We start from the raw sequence: 9348 nt of genomic DNA on the forward strand, positions 1-9348 counted from the left end.
TCTTTGCAGGGGGAATATAGGGAGCAGGTGGAACCTTGTCTACCAATCAATCAAATGGTTATTCCGGAGTCTCAGTTTGCTCTTGAGGCAGGTTCACGTGTTATGTTGTCCCCAGCTGGGCATTTCCTGCCAGTGCCTCATGCTGTTGAGAAGAGGGGTTAAAGCAGGTTGGTGTCAGGTGAGGTGGTAGGCTCTGGGGGCTTGGTTTTTCATGGTGGGCAGGTGGTTACTTCACATGTTGCTAGTACTGATATGGTGGATGTGGAAGAAAATATGGGCAGCCCTTTATTGTTTTCAACTCCTGGTTCTTCAGTGGGTGCTGCTTTGTCTGTGGGGGGGGGCTCCAGGGGAGAGGGGGAGTGGGCGCAAGTAGGGGAGGGATGTTCAATTTCTGGCGCTGATATGGACCTGGCAGGCACTCGGCCTGAGGCTTCTGGGGCTTTTGGGATGGTTGATGATGACCGTTTTCAGAGGAGAGATGAGGGACTTTCACAGGTGAGGAGTGGAGCCTTTGCTTTTTCTGTGGCTGGCTCAAGTCATGGGGTCGGAGCAATGAGGTCGGGGCTTGAAGGGGCAGTAGGGGGTGAGGCTGTGGGTGCGTCACATCCTGTTGTCCGGAATTTGGAGAGTATTGTGTTGCCTGATATGGTGTCTCAGCCGGGCGGGGGTTTGAGGCATTGCAGTGGCTGGCCGGTACAGGGACCGCTGGCGGCTGTTCCGTATGGGCAGGTGGGTGCAGGTGGCCCCTACTTGATGTTTGGTTCCCCGGGGTGGGAACATTTTGGGACTGCAGGTTTGGCGCAGCGTGGTTTTCGGACCGATGGTGTTGGGCAAGTTTGGGGTTCAAGGGCTCCTGCTCATGTTTCTTCAGCGGTGGCGGTCGATAATTTGGATTGCAGTGACGATGGCGAGATGATTGGCGACTCTCCAGTCAGGGAGGTGCCTGGCAGGAGGTTTAGGGGACGTTCTTTGGATAGGGGGCAGGGCATGTTTGTGGGTGCACCTAGGCAGGAGATGAGGGCTGTGTCGGGTGTTGTAGCCATGGATCCTAGTACACCAGTCCAAACTTTTTCTTTTCAGGACAGGGATAGGGGCGTCGGTCCAGACCTGGCAGGGCGCGGTCCAGTCCACTTGCGCCAAGGTGAAGCGAGGAGAATGCCTAGCGCGGCCCTCTCTGTTCCACCGGGGGAGCCCGCCGCGGCCAGCACACGAGGGTCCGGCGTGACCCCGCTGGCCCCACCGAGTAGCAGGTATAGGTGTCCGACCTTACCGACGGCTATGGAGCCGCAGAGTCAGCGCCAGGGGAGGTACGGGCGTGTACAGTCTGCTCCCCCTCATGGAATGTCTACACATAATCTTAAATGTAATATCGATGATGTTGGGTTCGGTAAGACCCGTGGTGTGATGTTTCCTGAGGAACCTGATTCAGTGGTTCTGGATTACGATGAAGAGAGTCCCGAAGAGGGAGAGTTGAGGGACGTCGAAAGGGGGGTGCCCTCTCATGTTGTTGAAAGTGTTTTTCAGGCTCCAGTGGTGCATAAACAAGTCAAGGAGAGACGAGAACGCGGCCCGTCAGTCAGGGCGCCTCCAAGACGTGACACAGTGGTTTCGGCATCACAGGCGGAGCCGGGAAGAGTGGTCTCTTTGTTGCCAGGTGAGCAGTTAGCTGCACAGGCCAAACCAATTATGGTGTCTGTGGGCACAGGTGGGAATGAAGCTGTTGGGGTGGGGGAGGGGCGGTTGGTAAAGGGACGTTATGTGAAAGACACCGCGGTGGGCACGGATGAAGTGCTGGACACTGCAGGTAAAGTTGACAATAGTACTGCTACAGAGCCTTCAGGTAGTGTTAAAGAGCCAGTGGCAAGTAAAGAGTTGAAAATCAAAAAGTTGCCCTATATGGGAGTCACAAAGCCTTTGGGGGCTCATTTGATGTTGAGTACAAAAGAAAGAATTTGGAAGGGTGAGTATGTGGAAATACTTAAGTTACTACACAGAGAAGTACGGTCCAAAGAAGGGTCCAAGGAAGAAGAATTTGAGTTGGCAAAACGACCTAGAGTTCCCCTAACCATCGAGAATTGGACAGCTGCCTTCCTAATATATGCAAGTGTATATTGTGAGAAATTCCCAGAGCGCAGCGTGTCCCTTTTTAAATACATGGATGTAATTCGCAAGGCGCAGCTTACTGGGGGGGGGGGGGTTTGCTTGGTCTCAATATGATGAGGAGTTCAGGGCTAGAATGGCTTGGGATCCAGAGGCCAAGTGGGGGGAACTGGACACTGATTTATGGCAACATACGATGGGGTCGGCTTCGGGAGGTAAGACGATTTTTACTGCAAGTGGTCTCCCCATAATATACCGGCCCTTTCAGGGCAAGCCCACCAGGGGAGGGGTGGGCAGTGGCTCAACTACACAGCCTGCAGTCGGCACGTGCTGGGAGTTTAATAAGGGTTTCTGTACTAGGGAATACTGTAAATTCAGGCACGAGTGCTCAGGTTGTGGTAAGCGACACCCCTTGTCTAAATGCTGGGAGAACAAGCCAGGGGGGGAACATCAGGGGACTCAGTCAGGTGCAGGGGGTTCGGGGATTTCCCAACATTCTGCAGGTGGTAGGGGATTCAGAGGTAATCGGGGTTCTGGGTCCAAGGGCTCATACACCGGTTAGGTTGGAGAAGTTGCGCCTTGCCCTTAGTGACTATGATAATGCAGCTGCGAAACAAACATTGTTGGATGGTTTTGAATTTGGTTTCAAGTTAGGTTACACGGGTCCTAGACATAGAAGATGGTCTGCTAATCTGAAATCTGCATCTGAGCATAGTACAGTGGTGCAAGACAAGTTGAATAAGGAAGTGCAGGAAGGGAGGATGGCTGGCCCTTTTCACGATTGGCCGATCCTTAATTTAATAATATCACCTATTGGAGTGGTCCCGAAGAAAGATCCGGGACAGTTCAGGCTTATACAACACTTATCGTGGCCGGAAGGGTCGTCGGTCAATGATTTTATTGACCCAGATGCTGTTTCGGTCTCTTACTCTTCAGTTGACGTCGCCATGTCACTTGTTGTGACCGCGGGCGCAGCTGCTGAGATGGCCAAGTGTGATATAAAGTCTGCTTTCCGGCTGCTGCCTGTCCATCCGGACGACTGGTGTCTCCTGGGTATCCATTTTTCAGGAAAATGGTATGTGGACAAGGCTTTGCCGATGGGCTGCTCCATATCTTGTTCTCTTTTCGAGTGCTTCAGTACTTTTCTACAATGGTACTTTATTCATCAGTCTGGTCATTCACTGGTAACGCACTACCTCGATGACTTTTTCTTTGTCGGGTCCCCGGGCTCCGCGGAGTGCCAGTCTGCTCTGGACACTTTCCAAGGGCTCATGGAGGATCTGGGAGTCCCTTTGGCTCCCGAGAAAACTATGGGTCCTGACACAGTCTTGTCCTTTTTGGGGATTGAACTTGATTCGGTGGCAATGCGGGCTCGCTTGCCTGAGGACAAGAAAGTGAAGATGCTGGATTTGCTGGACGATATGTTAGCAAAACGGAAAGTGTTGGTGAAAGAGATTCAGGTGTTACTAGGCCATCTCAACTTTGCTTGTAGGGTCGTGAGAGCAGGAAGGACTTTTTGTCGCAGATTAGGCAGGGCTCTTGCTGGTCAACATTTGCCTCACCATAGGGTTCGATTGTCTGCTGGAGTCAAGGAGGATTTGAGAATGTGGAGATTTTTTCTTTCTTCCTTTAATGGTGTTCCTTTGCTCAGGGACGTTGATTTTCAATGGGATGTGCAAATGTTTTCAGATGCAGCTGGCAGTGATGGTTTTGGTCTGTACTGGAATGGAAGATGGTGTGCGGAACGTTGGCCGGATGAGTGGTTGAATGGTGGCCGCAGCATTACCTTTTTAGAGCTTTTTCCTTTGCTGGTGGCTTTGACACTGTGGGGGGAGGTCTTGGCACATAAGAAAGTGCTTTTTCGTGTGGACAACATGGCTGTGGTGGAAATTGTTAACCGACAGTCTGCCAGGGACGAACAGGTCTTGAAGCTCATGAGAGTGTTTGTGCTGGGTTGTTTGAAATACGATATTCACTTTCGTGCTTTGCACATTCCTGGGGTGGACAATGACATTGCGGATGCTCTGTCTCGTTCACAGTGGGGCAGATTCCGTGGACTGGCGAGGGAGGCAGACCCAGCACCGACACCGATGCCGATTCATCTGTGGCACGTAGGCAACGTCGGGTCTTACAACTGGTGGTAGGTTCCTTGTCTGTGTCTACGCGTTCTGCTTATTTTCTGGCCTGGAGGGAATTTCTGGAGTCTGGCGCCTGTAGGCGTGAGGAGGTTTGGCGTCGTTCGGAGGATGTAGTGAATTTCATCTTAGACCTCATGGACAAAGGGCTTACTAAGGTGACTATTGCCGGAAAATTAGCGGGGATAGCATTTATGGGCAAGTTATTATGGGGTTATCCTCCGTCGGCGGGGGAGATTGGCAGGAGAATGCTCGAGGGTTGGTCCAGGGAACATGGGCACACCGGTAGACTTAGGGCTCCTTTGTCTTGGCAGATCCTGGCTCGATTAATAACTGTTCTCCCTGAGGTTTGTTCAGATGACTTTGAGTCATGCTTATTTTCCATGTTAATGGCCTTCATGTTTTTTGGAGCTTTTAGGGTTTCAGAGTTGTTAGGTTCGAAAGGCAAGTGTGGCCTATTTTGGCGGGATGTTTTCTGTTCTGATGAGGGGGTGCATATATGGTTAGCCAGCTCTAAAACTGATCAGACTAAGAAGGGTAAGGGTGTGTAGGCTGCAAGCGCGTGCTCCCAGGATTACTTGCCCTTTGCTGCTGGCGCGGCGCTGGCGTTCTTTGTGCAGGGGGGGTGATGATGCTCTAGTATTTCAACATATTGATGGCACCCTGGTTACAGCATACCAATTACGCATGGTTCTGCGCAAAGCTTTGGAACACCTGGGTTTGGATGGGAGCTTATATGGGACACATTCCTTCCGGATTGGGGCTGCAACTGAGGCTTTTAACAGAGGTTGGACTCAAAGGGATATCATGAGGCTGGGGCGTTGGTCTTCAAACTGCTTTCAGCGCTACGTGAGAAGTCAGGCGGAGGAGGCGCATGCGTCATCTTCCTTCCCATGAGCTCTAACTCTGTTTTCTTTTATAGGTTCTGTTGCTGGGCCTCGTTCTCCGGTGGTGACGGTCTGGATAGTTGGGCATTCCTTCGTGAAGTGGGCCCGAGTCCAGGCAGCACAGAGTTATTTTGGAGAACTTCTAGGTTTTAACGCTAGTATGTTCAATGTGGTTTGGAAGGGGAAAGGTGGGATGCTCTGGAGAGAGTTAATCCCTTGTCTTAACAACAATATGGTGGGTGGGCTGTGTCCTGATATTCTGGTCATCCATCTGGGGGAAAATGATCTTTGCGCTACCAAGGGTGTGGTGTTACTACGGGCTATTAAGAAGGATTTGGGCCTTATCAAAGAGCTTTGGGCTGGGTGCCATGTCTATTGGACTGAATTAATACCGCGTAGGATCTGGAGAGGAGCGGTCAACCCCAAGGCGGTGGACAGGGCTAGGAAGAAAGTCAATTCGGAGGTGTCGCGCTGCTGCCGTGGTCTTGGCTTTAGTAGGATTTCCCATAGGGAAATTAAGTTTGAGACTGTGGAATTCTTTCGAGATGATGGTGTTCACCTGTCCAGAGTGGGGATGGACCTATACTTGTTGGAATTACGTGAGGTTTTGGCGCGTTCGCTAGCTATGCACCGTTAAGGTTGGTTCGGTTCTGTTTCATTTTCCGGTGGGGGGGGCAGAAAGGGAGGTGGTGTAGTTTCCCTCCCCCTCCTTCCTTTCTGGGTGGCGGGGTTTTTGGTTGCCCCGGTGCTGTTTATGGTAGATTGTTTGATGAGTATTGGATTGATGTTTTGATTGACAGGTTCAGGGGAAGTTGGTCTTTGTTTGACCGTTCAGGTTTTGGGGGGTATTGGCAGGAGTGAAGGGTCAGGCAGGGTTTATGGTTAAAGAGGGCCTGGCTTGCAATATGTGATTGGGGTTTTGATGAATAAAGGGGTTAAATGATGACGTAATGATTGAATTAATGACGTAATGTTTATTGATGATGTTATGTTTATATTGTTGTTGTAATGTTGTAATGCTGTATTGTTGGGTGGGGGAGGGGTCAAAGAATTTTAGGGGAGGGGGTGGGGGGAGGGGTCTGTAGTTAATTATTTATTTAGTGAGGGTTAGTTTTGTAAGGCGTTGCCGAGGTTTTATAATTGTAATGTGCACCTGTTTCTAATAAAGCGGCCTTTTTCACACTCAAAAACAATTCTGGTCTACGTTTCTCCCACCCCTCGCCCTCCCTCCTAAGGGGGGCTTGGGGGAGGGAGCTGACCGAAGGGAGGTCTCCTCCCCCGGGCGGTTTGGGAGGGTCACGAGGGGTTTGTATGGAGTAGGCGCCAGAAGGTTCTAGATTTGGGCTGGCCTAGTAGGATTGGCCAGCCCAATTATAAACCCTCCTTTCTCCGCCCCCTAGCCACCATTTTAGGTTTGGTGACCTGGTGGCTAGGAGGGCTGTAGCGTTTTTTGTCCCTCCCTCCCTCCTATTTTTATTATTATTCTCTTTTCTTGGGTTTTTTCTTTCCCCGAAAGTTTTGTCTCGTTGGAATTTTTTCTTCCCTTTTTGAATATTTTAGGGCTGTTTTCTTAGTTTCAGGTGTGCAGGGGGTTTTTTCTTGTGATTCTATTGTCGCTAGGAACAGGTGCTGGCGGGGTTTTTGGTTGCCCCGGTGCTGTTTATGGTAGATTGTTTGATGAGTATTGGATTGATGTTTTGATTGACAGGTTCAGGGGAAGTTGGTCTTTGTTTGACCGTTCAGGTTTTGGGGGGTATTGGCAGGAGTGAAGGGTCAGGCAGGGTTTATGGTTAAAGAGGGCCTGGCTTGCAATATGTGATTGGGGTTTTGATGAATAAAGGGGTTAAATGATGACGTAATGATTGAATTAATGACGTAATGTTTATTGGTGATGTTATGTTTATATTGTTGTTGTAATGTTGTAATGCTGTATTGTTGGGTGGGGGAGGGGTCAAAGAATTTTAGGGGAGGGGGTGAGGGGAGGGGTCTGTAGTTAATTATTTATTTAGTGAGGGTTAGTTTTGTAAGGCGTTGCCGAGGTTTTATAATTGTAATGTGCACCTGTTTCTAATAAAGCGGCCTTTTTCACACTCAAAAACAATTCTGGTCTACGTTTCTCCCACCCCTCGCCCTCCCTCCCAATGTGGTTTGCAGAACAAACGGCTATTGATGAAATGTGTATGTCACTAGGACCCGTGGTTGTTCAAGCACTGCGATAAAAAATAAGGTGCCGGTTAGAGACAAACGGGGTATGAGACATTGCAACAAACCCATACTGCGGGTTTCTTTAGTTTTGTCGATGTGTCCCATTTACCTGATATGGTGTACAGAGCAGACCGGCTGTTAACGAACTATGAATGCAGCTGGGGCCCGTAATTGTCCAGGTGCGGTTGCAAGCGATAAAATACCGGTTATCTGAAATTGGAAAAACAGACGGTGCATAAAACAATACACCGAACCCATGCCTCGTGTTGCTCGCCGTCTATCTCGTAGAAGAGAAGGGTATGCGGCCATTACCTGTGTTAAGATACGCATTGCCGGCTGGAGTGGCGTCTCGTGTTCCGTCAAAATGAATCAAAATTGATACCGCGCAGATGATTCGCTTATATACCCCGCATAGGTATAGGTGACTAGGGCGGCCTATCCCACCTCTTAAAGTAATATGCATCCATTAATTATTGTTTAAAGAAAAAAGATGCGTAACAACATGTGATGCCCTCGCTGTCGCCCAGGGGCACACAGCAGTCAGAGTTTCAATACTGGAGGTGGCGGGAAAATAAAAGGCCTCATAAATGTCCATGGGTGGCTATACTTTTGAGTAATGTATATCAGAAAGCCATGGGAATCAGATACCAAACTGCAAATGGGTGGGGGGGGGGAGAAGGGGTTCACATACAGTATGGTTTTATGTAATTGCATTTTCCCAGGGTAGTTCGTTGTTTAACCCGTTGGTAAAAGTGCCCAGGGAAAATATCCAGAATACTTCTTTCTTTTTCCGGATTTTGTCTCCGCCATTGCTGTTTGAAATGTGGATTTTCTCCAAAATCCGCCATTTGATATCTGAGGGAGAGTGTTTGAATTCGGAAAAATGGCTAACTAATGGGGCTGTATATTTCAGTGTTTTGATAGCAGATCTTTGCTCGGTCAGTCGTGTTTTCATTGCGACGTTTCCCCTACATAGCCCAAGTTGCATGGTCATATGATCAAATAAACTATGTTGCGTGTGTTACATGTCCATAATTCTTTGGCCTGAATGTTAAATTGATTAAAGACAAATGATTCTCCTGTGAGGATGCTGTCACATGACTGACAAGAACCGCATCGTGAAGTGCCTCTCACATGGTTGGTCCCGTCTATTGATTTCTGTATGAAAGGGGGGTTGCTAGTCGATTCCGTATAGCGTGATCGAACTATCAGATCCTTCAAGTTCTTGTTACGGCGGTGTGCGAACATTGGTTTTTCTAGCTTTTTTTGCATCTGATCACCATTTAGCAGATGCCAGTTGGCATTAATGACTTGTCTTACAGTGGCATCTAAAGTGGAGTGCTTAGTTATGTACACCAACTTGGGTTCCTGCTTTTGTTTTTGAGACTTGAGTAAAGCGTCTCGATCGTAAAACTGTGCTCTTTTGTATGCTTCCCTGACGAGGCGATGGGGATAGCCTCGTTCAAGGAATTTTTTCTTCATTGTGGTAGATTGATTATCATAGTCCTTCAAATTAGTACAGTTCCGTCTTACCCTGAGGAACTGGGAGAACGGGATACTGTCCTTCTGGCTCCTCGGATGGTAGCTTGTAAAATGAAGGAGGGTATTCATCGCCGTAGGTTTGGTGAACAAGTCCACTTCAAGTGTGTTGGAGTTATGTCTGATGTAAATATTAAAGAACTCTACTTGTGATGAATTGATGTGGGCAGTAAAGCGAAGGTTGGTGTCAGTGAGGTTGAGCCAACTGAGAAATTCTTGTAAGGTCTGTTCCCCATTGGTCCACACAAAAAGATGTCATCAATGTAACGGTACCAATGGGAAACAGACTCAAAGAAAGGGGCAATTTCATTGTAAATGTATTTAGATTCGAAGAGCGCCATGTATATATTCGCTATCGATGGAGCCATGGCTGCCCGCATGCTCACACCCTTCGTTTGTTGATACATATAGCCACCAAACTCGAAGACGTTCTCTTTAAGAACTATTGAGAGACATTCACGAATGAACGATTTGGAGCAAGG

At 48.8% G+C, this 9348-nt stretch overlaps 1 long non-coding RNA gene across 1 annotated transcript; it reads right to left on the reverse strand.

Annotated features, from left to right (window-relative positions):
- Window positions 1–7255: 7255 nt before the first annotated feature.
- Window positions 7256–7692, reverse strand: LOC144825177 (uncharacterized). Its single transcript, XR_013609319.1, has 3 exons — window positions 7640–7692; window positions 7437–7537; window positions 7256–7332 (listed from the first exon to the last, which is right to left on the reverse strand). It is a non-coding gene; the product is annotated as an uncharacterized LOC144825177 (long non-coding RNA).
- Window positions 7693–9348: the final 1656 nt, after the last annotated feature.

Source organism: Lissotriton helveticus, chromosome 3_1, assembly GCF_964261635.1.
Source record: "Lissotriton helveticus chromosome 3_1, aLisHel1.1, whole genome shotgun sequence".
Classification (NCBI taxonomy): domain Eukaryota; kingdom Metazoa; phylum Chordata; class Amphibia; order Caudata; family Salamandridae; genus Lissotriton; species Lissotriton helveticus.